We start from the raw sequence: 10,212 nt of genomic DNA on the forward strand, positions 1-10,212 counted from the left end.
GTATTGATTTGTTATTAACAATAATACAATTGAATTTAAATAGAAAAAAACAACGACATTTAAGATACAGTCGGATGTGACGATGTAAAACGTAATTCAAGGGCTGAGGGTTTAGGGACGAAGGCTGTCCACTTTGAGTGTGGACCGCAGTGTTCCCAGTCCAGTGACAGCAGCAATACACAACTATTGGTGTTATTCTGCCATTACACCTTGACGAAGAAGAAGAAGAAAAATAAGTGTTCCCAAACAAACAACCTCTCCCCGCTCTTCAACTGGTCGTTTAGTACAGCAACATTCCGTTCAATTGAACGTAAAAAACGACCGCAGCCCTGGTTTCTACGGATTCACAAAACAACAATGCGGTCCAGTTCGCAACAGGTTCGTGTTAGGTTTCTCCCCAGCCCTCGCTGTTTCTTCGACGAGCCAGTACACGTGCAGGTAGATGGACTATCTCCGCACCAGAAAGTGGAGTTAAGGTCCATCCTCTGGGACGATAAAGGGGTCATCTTCAGAGCTTCCTCCGTGTATAAGGCAGATGCTACAGGACAAGTGGACCTTTACCGCTCTCCTTCTCTTGACTGCAGTTACACGGGAGTTGAACCCATGGGCTTGTTTTGGGCCATGGCGCCCGAGACTCCACACAGCAAAATGTTAAAAAATAATGTGTTGGGTTCAATTATGGTTAATATAGATGTTCTGCATGGGGATACAGGTGAGCTCTTGGCCACAGCGACCAACGAGAGGCGGGGCAAGGAGGATACCGTTGGGCTTGAAAGAAGCAAGAATTCGGGGAGTCCTCTTTCTACCACCCGGTTATTAACTTAGACCATTCAAACTGCTCTCAAGTGGGAAATTGTATTTTTATGTCCACAGGACCAGTATTAATAAACATTGCTCTAAGGAAATGGAAATCCATTGATTGTATATACTGTAGGCCTACACCTCAATGTTTTTATTAAACCAAAGGGCCAATATTAATTATGATTAAATTGTGCCAATGTGGTGGTGTGAGTTCTCCTAAGAAAAACACAAATTACAATGTTAGATGTTCCATAGGCCTTTGTATTAGACAAGGCCAACTTTGCATTGCATAGGTATGCCAGAAAACAACAGAAACCTATTCCCCCCTCCTTAGGTCAGGGTCCATTTCCTGGGGTACTAGATGTGTATATTCTGGGTGGAGGTCTATCAGAGGTCCGGGCCAGTCTGCTGGCTAACAAAGGCTTTGTGGTTCTGACGCTGGCCTACTACGGCTACCAGGACATGCCCAGAAACGTTCCTAAACACTTTGACCTGGAGTACTTTGAAGAGGCCATTACATTCCTGAGGAGACAGCCACAGGTTAGTGGAGGAAGATGAGCAGGTGTAGAAGTGGTGATTAGGTTCATCATGTCCATGTAATGTCCAGGTCCCGAGTTTCCCAAAAGCAGCATGGTACTAAGATCGTCGTAATTCCATTGAAACTAAATGGATGAAAGATGTTCTTAGTGCTTAATGATGTTTTTAGGAAACACAGCCCAGCACTCTTACTCTGAGACGCATCATCAATATGGGCCATTTGTACCATTAGAAGAGAATAGCACCTTGAGATTCCTCTCACTAAACTTTTTATATATATTTTTTTAGCTGTGTAAAAGCTGCCATCTACTGGCTGTTCTTTGCTCTACACTAGGGCTGTCCCCTACCAAAATGTTTTATTAATTATGGTCGACCAAGAATAGTCTGTTCTTTCGAACCAAATTGATTTTACATATATAGACACATCCAATGTTATTTAATCAAATCAACTATATGCGCTGAGCTGGTCTGATGCTTTAAACAAATAATAAGATTAACAAGTAATTAAGATTAACACACAAAAGCCTGGAGGGAGTCGACCGCAATTGATTTGATTGTGCCGCCTGGCTCAGACTTGCTGCGCTGTGTTAAAAAAAGAAGTGATTTTGTGTCTAGCACCCGTATTCTCTCTCTCGTCCCTGCTGCAGCGACCACCACAGAACATCAGTGTGTAGTGCTGTCTCTCTCTCCTCCCTGCTACAGTGACCACCACAGAACATCAGTGTGTATAGTGCTGTCTCTCTCTCCTCCCTGCTACAGTGACCACCACAGAACATCAGTGTGTAGTGCTGTCTCTCTCTCCTCCCTGCTACAGCGACCACCACAGAACATCAGTGTGTATAGTGATGTCTCTCTCTCCTCCTTGCTGCAGCGACCACCACAGAACATCAGTGTGTATAGTGCTGTCTCTCTCTCCTCCCTGCTGCAGCGACCACCACAGAACATCAGTGTGTATAGTGCTGTCTCTCTCTCCTCCCTGCTGCAGCGACCACCACAGAACATCAGTGTGTATAGCGGTGTCTCTCTCTCTTCCCTGCTACAGCGACCACCACAGAACATCAGTGTGTATAGTGCTGTCTCTCTCTCCTCCCTGCTACAGCGACCACCACAGAACATCAGTGTGTATAGTGCTGTCTCTCTCTCCTCCCTGCTACAGCGACCACCACAGAACATCAGTGTGTAGTGCTGTCTCTCTCTCCTCCCTGCTACAGCGACCACCACAGAACATCAGTGTGTATAGCGGTGTCTCTCTCTCCTCCCTGCTACAGCGACCACCACAGAACATCAGTGTGTATAGTGCTGTCTCTCTCTCCTCCCTGCTGCAGCGACCACCACAGAACATCAGTGTGTATAGCACTGTCTCTCTCTCCTCCCTGCTGCAGCAACCACCACAGAACATCAGTTTGTATAGCACTGTCCCTCTCTCCTCCCTGCTACAGCGACCACCACAGAACATCAGTGTGTATAGCACTGTCTCTCTCTCCTCCCTGCTGCAGCAACCACCACAGAACGTCAGTGTGTAGTGCTGTCTCTCTCTCCTCCCTGCTGCAGCAACCACCACAGAACATCAGTGTGTATAGTGCTGTCTCTCTCTCCTCCCTGCTACAGCGACCACCACAGAACATCAGTGTGTATAGTGCTGTCTCTCTCTCCTCCCTGCTACAGCGACCACCACAGAACATCAGTGTGTATAGTGCTCTCTCTCTCTCCTCCCTGCTACAGCGACCACCACAGAACATCAGTGTGTATAGTGCTGTCTCTCTCTCCTCCCTGCTACAGCGACCACCACAAAACATCAGTGTGTATAGTGCTGTCTCTCTCTCCTCCCTGCTACAGCGACCACCACAGAACATCAGTGTGTATAGCGCTGTCTCTCTCTCCTCCCTGCTACAGCGACCACCACAGAACATCAGTGTGTAGTGCTGTCTCTCTCTCCTCCCTGCTACAGTGACCACCACAGAACATCAGTGTGTATAGTGCTGTCTCTCTCTCCTCCCTGCTGCAGCGACCACCACAGAACATCAGTGTGTAGTGCTGTCTCTCTCTCCTCCCTGCTACAGTGACCACCACAGAACATCAGTGTGTATAGCGCTGTCTCTCTCTCCTCCCTGCTGCAGCGACCACCACAGAACATCAGTGTGTAGTGCTGTCTCTCTCTCCTCCCTGCTACAGTGACCACCACAGAACATCAGTGTGTATAGTGCTGTCTCTCTCTCCTCCCTGCTGCAGCGACCACCACAGAACATCAGTGTGTATAGCGCTGTCTCTCTCTCCTCCCTGCTACAGCGACCACCACAGAACATCAGTGTGTATAGTGCTGTCTCTCTCTCCTCCCTGCTACAGCGACCACCACAGAACATCAGTGTGTATAGTGCTGTCTCTCTCTCCTCCCTGCTGCAGCAACCACCACAGAACATCAGTGTGTATAGCGCTGTCTCTCTCTCCTCCCTGCTGCAGCGACCACCACAGAACATCAGTGTGTATAGTGCTGTCTCTCTCTCCTCCCTGCTACAGCGGCCACCACAGAACATCAGTGTGTATAGCGCTGTCTCTCTCTCCTCCCTGCTACAGCGACCACCACAGAACATCAGTGTGTATAGCGGTGTCCATGTTGCTGAAGCTGTAACATAATGACAGCCATTTCTGACTGAAAAGTTACGTTACCAAAATCCCACATTTTTTTCGGGAAAAACATTCCTTATTGCCTCAGCCGCCGATCTCTTTACGTGACACGTTTGCTTCGCATGCACGTGACCAATAGGGCCTGACCTATAGCATAGCATAGCATATCATAATCACATCAATACATTTGGTTATAGCAAACTCTGAACACCGTAACATGGATGCAGAGATGGATGCAGAGGACGTGACAAATAAACTGGAAAACTGGGGGAGTGTTTTCTGGTTGCCCAGGAGGTTAAAGGGAATGAATTTGACTAGTTGTGGAATATACTGGAGATCATGCAGAAATAATTAAGGAGCACTGCTTGTTATGTGTGCCTATTGTTTTTGTTCAAGCGAATTATTCAATGGTCGCGTTTGTTATTTTAAATTAACTTAAAATGCTTGATTGCATTTCACATCATGAATGATTCGTATGCTGTTTGATTACATTAATGAATAAATGATTTATTAATAGAGTAGCCTATATAATTATTGAAATATAGGCCTAAGTAAGTTACGGTATTAAGACTAAACAGGATGAGTTCTTAGGCCTACAGCTCGCTGGTGGTTATACAAGGCTGAATATACCCTGCCTACTAATGATAATGATATGGTGGTTATACAAGGCTGCTATACTAACCCTACTAATGATAATGACATGGTGGTTCTATACTAACCCTACTAATGATAATGACATGGTGGTTCTATACTAACCCTACTAATGATAATGACATGGTGGTTCTATACTAACCCTACTAATGATAATGACATGGTGGTTCTATACTAACCCTACTAATGATAATGACATTACTTATTATTATAATGATGATTTAATAATAACAATAACAATAATTTTTTACCATTTGGATCAGTGTAAACAACACTAAATAAATTATAAATAATATCAAGAGAGGCTGGTCTAACAAAAAAAAGAGTGTAACACATTTATTAAAACATAGTAAACATTTTTAAAACAGCTGAAATTGTTGCGTGAAGCTTGGTGCTCACCGACTCCGTAGGCTATCAACCAAACTGTCCGTCAGGCAACGGAAGCAGGATCTGCCTTATGTCTGTAGATGTATTGACGATTTCTAAAGCCGGGCACATTTAACAATTAGACTATTGATTAATAGACCTAATTAAGTTGTTTTCCTCTCCTCACTTTTCTTATACAATAAGGCAAGGGCTGTTTTCTCGTCTCCTAACTCTGCTGCCTCCGCTGCGTGGTTCTCAACACCAATATCCTGGGTAAACGTTGCTATTATGCACACAGCAACATGGTCTAGGAAAAGTCGTCAATTCAACAGAGCACTTATGTGTTTCAGAACCGTGGACAGCGACCACTATCCATCGTGGGGAGAAAGCGCATGTGTGTCAGGAGAATTCTATACTCCTGTTCATTTATCAATTCAATTAGGATACCCTTAGTCTGTTAAATCAGGATTTGTAAGATACTGATAGAAAAGGAAACAGACAGAGGCCCAGTCTACCAAAGTTAAATGTTTATTCACGGGAACGTTCTGACGTGTACATTACAGGACCTTCAATTTATAGCGACACACATACTTCCCACCAACCATCAAATCCGCCCACCAATAGAGCCTAGGGGAGTATGTGAGAATAGTGTCTTCCTACCCTCCCCTAAGATAGGGAGAGACCTGGGACTGGGAAGTTCTCAGTGTCCCAGCCAAGGTCTCCCGGGATCTGGCTCAGACAGTCTGTTCTCAAAACACTAGACACATTGTTCCCAAAACATTGATTTTGACTAAAACCACACACAGTATTATAATATAATCATCGAATGAGTCTAAACACTTACACACATGTGTTATAATAATCTAATGATTCAAATTAAGTTCATACAATCACATGGTATCAGACCTATGGTTTCATACAGTCACATGGTATCAGACCTATGGTTTCATATAATCACATGGTATCAGACCTATGGATTCATATAATCACATGGTATCATACCTATGGTTTCATACGATCACATGGTATCAGACCTATGGATTCATATAATCACATGGTATCATACCTATGGTTTCATACGATCACATGGTATCAGACCTATGGATTCATATAATCACATGGTATCAGACCTATGGATTCATTCATATAATCACATGGTATCAGACCTATGGATTCATACAATCACATGGTATCAGACCTATGGATTCATACAATCACATGGTATCAGACCTATGGTTTCAGGACTGTAACATTCTAATCATTTATTACAACACATTTCCTTATCAATTTGTTATAAAATAATATACTTTTTTATTTGTGTTGCCACCATTGTTCTTACATAATAAAACCATATACAATATCAGTAGCACATGTTTCAGTAGCATATAGACTGATGGGCTGTGCCATCCTAATGGCCCCCACAGTGGATCAGTCCACTCAGACAGGCGTGAACCAGAAGGGTGGCTTGGACAACATGATTTAAAATATATCCATTTTTGTATTTTCTTTTTTGCTACTGCTCGACTAAAGAAATCTCGGTCGACCAACAGCCTATCGACCAGTCGACTAAATGGGATCAGCCCTACTCTGTACATCAACAGAACAGCACAATTCATAACAGTGGCACAACCCAGAACAATGCTCTTTATGTTTGATATTTAACTATTTAATATGAACTATTTAAAATTTAATCTATTTATTGATTTGTCAAAACCAGTTTACCTTGATTGTCTGTAATGATTTTAAATCTCTTGGCAAACCATTTTATTTTCCTCTAGGTCCAGGGTCCAGGAATAGGAATCCTGTCCATCTCGAAGAGTGGCGACCTGGCTCTGTCCATGGCCTCTTTTCTCTCTGGCATCTCAGCCACAGTCTGGATCAACGGCTGCAACGCTAATATGATGACGCCACTGCATCCCTCCCCTCGTGCTTATCCTAGAGAACATCACCCTCTGTCCATGGCCTCTTTTCTCTCTGGCATCTCAGCCACAGTCTGGATCAACGGCTGCAACGCTAATATCATGACGCCTCGTCATCCCTCCCCTCGTGCTTTATCCTAGAGAACATCACCCTCTGTCCATGGCCTCTTTTCTCTCTGGCATCTCAGCCACAGTCTGGATCAACGGCTATATGATGACGCCACTGCATCCCTCCCTCGTGCTTATCCTAGAGAACATCACCCTCTGTCCATGGCCTCTTTTCTCTCTGGCATCTCAGCCACAGTCTGGATCAACGGCTATATGATGACGCCACTGCATCCCTCCCTCGTGCTTATCCTAGAGAACATCACCCTCTGTCCATGGCCTCTTTTCTCTCTGGCATCTCAGCCACAGTCTGGATCAACGGCTGCAACGCTAATATCATGACGCCTCGTCATCCCTCCCCTCGTGCTTTATCCTAGAGAACATCACCCTCTGTCCATGGCCTCTTTTTCTCTCTGGCATCTCAGCCACAGTCTGGATCAACGGCTATATGATGACGCCACTGCATCCCTCCCCTCGTGCTTATCCTAGAGAACATCACCCTCTGTCCATGGCCTCTTTTCTCTCTGGCATCTCAGCCACAGTCTGGATCAACGGCTATATGATGACGCCACTGCATCCCTCCCCTCGTGCTTATCCTAGAGAACATCACCCTCTGTCCATGGCCTCTTTTCTCTCTGGCATCTCAGCCACAGTCTGGATCAACGGCTGCAACGCTAATATGATGACGCCACTGCATCCTCCCCTCGTGCTTATCCTAGAGAACATCACCCTCTGTCCATGGCCTCTTTTCTCTCTGGCATCTCAGCCACAGTCTGGATCAACGGCTGCAACGCTAATATCATGACGCCTCGTCATCCCTCCCCTCGTGCTTATCCTAGAGAACATCACCCTCTGTCCATGGCCTCTTTTTCTCTCTGGCATCTCAGCCACAGTCTGGATCAACGGCTATATGATGACGCCACTGCATCCCTCCCCTCGTGCTTATCCTAGAGAACATCACCCTCTGTCCATGGCCTCTTTTCTCTTTGGCATCTCAGCCACAGTCTGGATCAACGGCTATATGATGACGCCACTGCATCCCTCCTCGTGCTTATCTAGAGAACATCACCCTCTGTCCATGGCCTCTTTTCTCTCTGGCATCTCAGCCACAGTCTGGATCAACGGCTATATGATGACGCCACTGCATCCCTCCCCTCGTGCTTATCCTAGAGAACATCACCCTCTGTCCATGGCCTCTTTTCTCTCTGGCATCTCAGCCACAGTCTGGATCAACGGCTGCAACGCTAATATCATGACGCCTCGTCATCCCTCCCCTCGTGCTTATCCTAGAGAACATCACCCTCTGTCCATGGCCTCTTTTCTCTCTGGCATCTCAGCCACAGTCTGGATCAACGGCTGCAACGCTAATATCATGACGCCTCGTCATCCCTCCCCTCGTGCTTTATCCTAGAGAACATCACCCTCTGTCCATGGCCTCTTTTCTCTCTGGCATCTCAGCCACAGTCTGGATCAACGGCTATATGATGACGCCACTGCATCCCTCCCTCGTGCTTATCCTAGAGAACATCACCCTCTGTCCATGGCCTCTTTTCTCTCTGGCATCTCAGCCACAGTCTGGATCAACGGCTATATGATGACGCCACTGCATCCCTCCCCTCGTGCTTATCCTAGAGAACATCACCCTCTGTCCATGGCCTCTTTTCTCTCTGGCATCTCAGCCACAGTCTGGATCAACGGCTATATGATGACGCCACTGCATCCTCCCCTCGTGCTTATCCTAGAGAACATCACCCTCTTACCATCTGGCCACTTGGACGTCCGAGACACCATTCAGGACCCAGATACTGAGGGAACCGCGGTTCTTTGATCCGGCTCGACGCATTTGATTCTAGGTTCCTCTTCGCCGTCTCGGAGGACGACAGGAACTGGAACAGTTGTCTCTTTGCCCAGCAGGCCGCCGCCCTTGCTGAGGCATCATGGGAAAAGAGAACTTTGAGGTGGTGACGTACCCCAGGGCGGGTCATTTCCTGGAGGTGCCCTACATGCCCCACTGCCCGTCTGGCTTCCACTCTGCGGTGGGTAAAGTGGTTGAGTTTGGAGGAGAGGCTAAAGGCCACCATGAGGCTCAGCTGGATCTGTGGAGGAGGGTTAAAGCCCACCATGAGGCTCAGCTGGATCTGTGGAGGAGGGTTAAAGCCCACCATGAGGCTCAGCTGGATCTGTGGAGGAGGGGCTAAAAGCTCACCATGAGGCTCAGCTGGATCTGTGGCGGAGGGTTAAAGGCCACCATGAGGCTCAGCTGGATCTGTGGAGGAGGGGTTAAAGCCCACCATGAGGCTCAGCTGGATCTGTGGAGGGAGGGGTTAAAGCCCACCATGAGGCTCAGCTGGATCTGTGGAGGAGGGGCTAAAGCTCACCATGAGGCTCAGCTGGATCTGTGGAGGAGAGGCTAAAGCCCACCATGAGGCTCAGCTGGATCTGTGGAGGAGGGGTTAAAGCCCACCATGAGGCTCAGCTGGATCTGTGGAGGAGGGGTTAAAGCCCCACCATGAGGCTCAGCTGGATCTGTGGAGGAGGGGCAAAGCTCACCATGAGGCTCAGCTGGATCTGTGGAGGAGGGGCTAAAGCTCACCATGAGGCTCAGCTGGATCTGTGGAGGAGAGGCTAAAGCCCACCATGAGGCTCAGCTGGATCTGTGGAGGAGGGGCTAAAGCCCACCATGAGGCTCAGCTGGATCTGTGGAGGAGGTTCAAGGAGTTCTTCAGGGAAACACCTGAGGCAGCAGCAACACTGGCCAGAAAGCAGGCTGTAACACGAAGAGAATGGCTACCTTCAGGTCGACGTTTGGACAGGTGTTTAATATATCAGCTAATTAGGGACGTCAAGCGTTCAGTCTGCTGCACAGACCCTCTGGACGCTTTAGTCTATAGCGTCTGGTTAAATTGTGCTTAGGATCATTTAAATGGTTAGTAGTGAGAAAGTAGTGAGAAATGTGATTATTGAAGAAATCTATTTGCTTCATTTACTATCATCCTAAAATAAGATATTGAATTATTTAGCCATATCTAATTAATGTATATTACAGTACTTTCCATTATGTGTTACTACAGTTACACAATCTGACGTTTGACCATATCAAATTGGGGAATTACCCAGCCTTTTTTACCTCTGATTGAGACGTTAGTATATACATTAATACGATGACACATGATCAATTAGTTAAAACAGATCTGTCTTTGCTTTTGGAATG

At 46.5% G+C, this 10,212-nt stretch overlaps 1 pseudogene; it reads left to right on the top strand.

The window, feature by feature from the left end:
- The first annotated feature begins 321 nt into the window (after window positions 1-321).
- LOC112239574 lies at window positions 322-9,199 on the top strand (annotated as a pseudogene).
- Window positions 9,200-10,212: the final 1,013 nt, after the last annotated feature.

The sequence above is a fragment of the Oncorhynchus tshawytscha genome, unplaced genomic scaffold (assembly GCF_018296145.1).
Source record: "Oncorhynchus tshawytscha isolate Ot180627B unplaced genomic scaffold, Otsh_v2.0 Un_contig_5303_pilon_pilon, whole genome shotgun sequence".
Taxonomy (NCBI): Eukaryota; Metazoa; Chordata; class Actinopteri; order Salmoniformes; family Salmonidae; genus Oncorhynchus; species Oncorhynchus tshawytscha.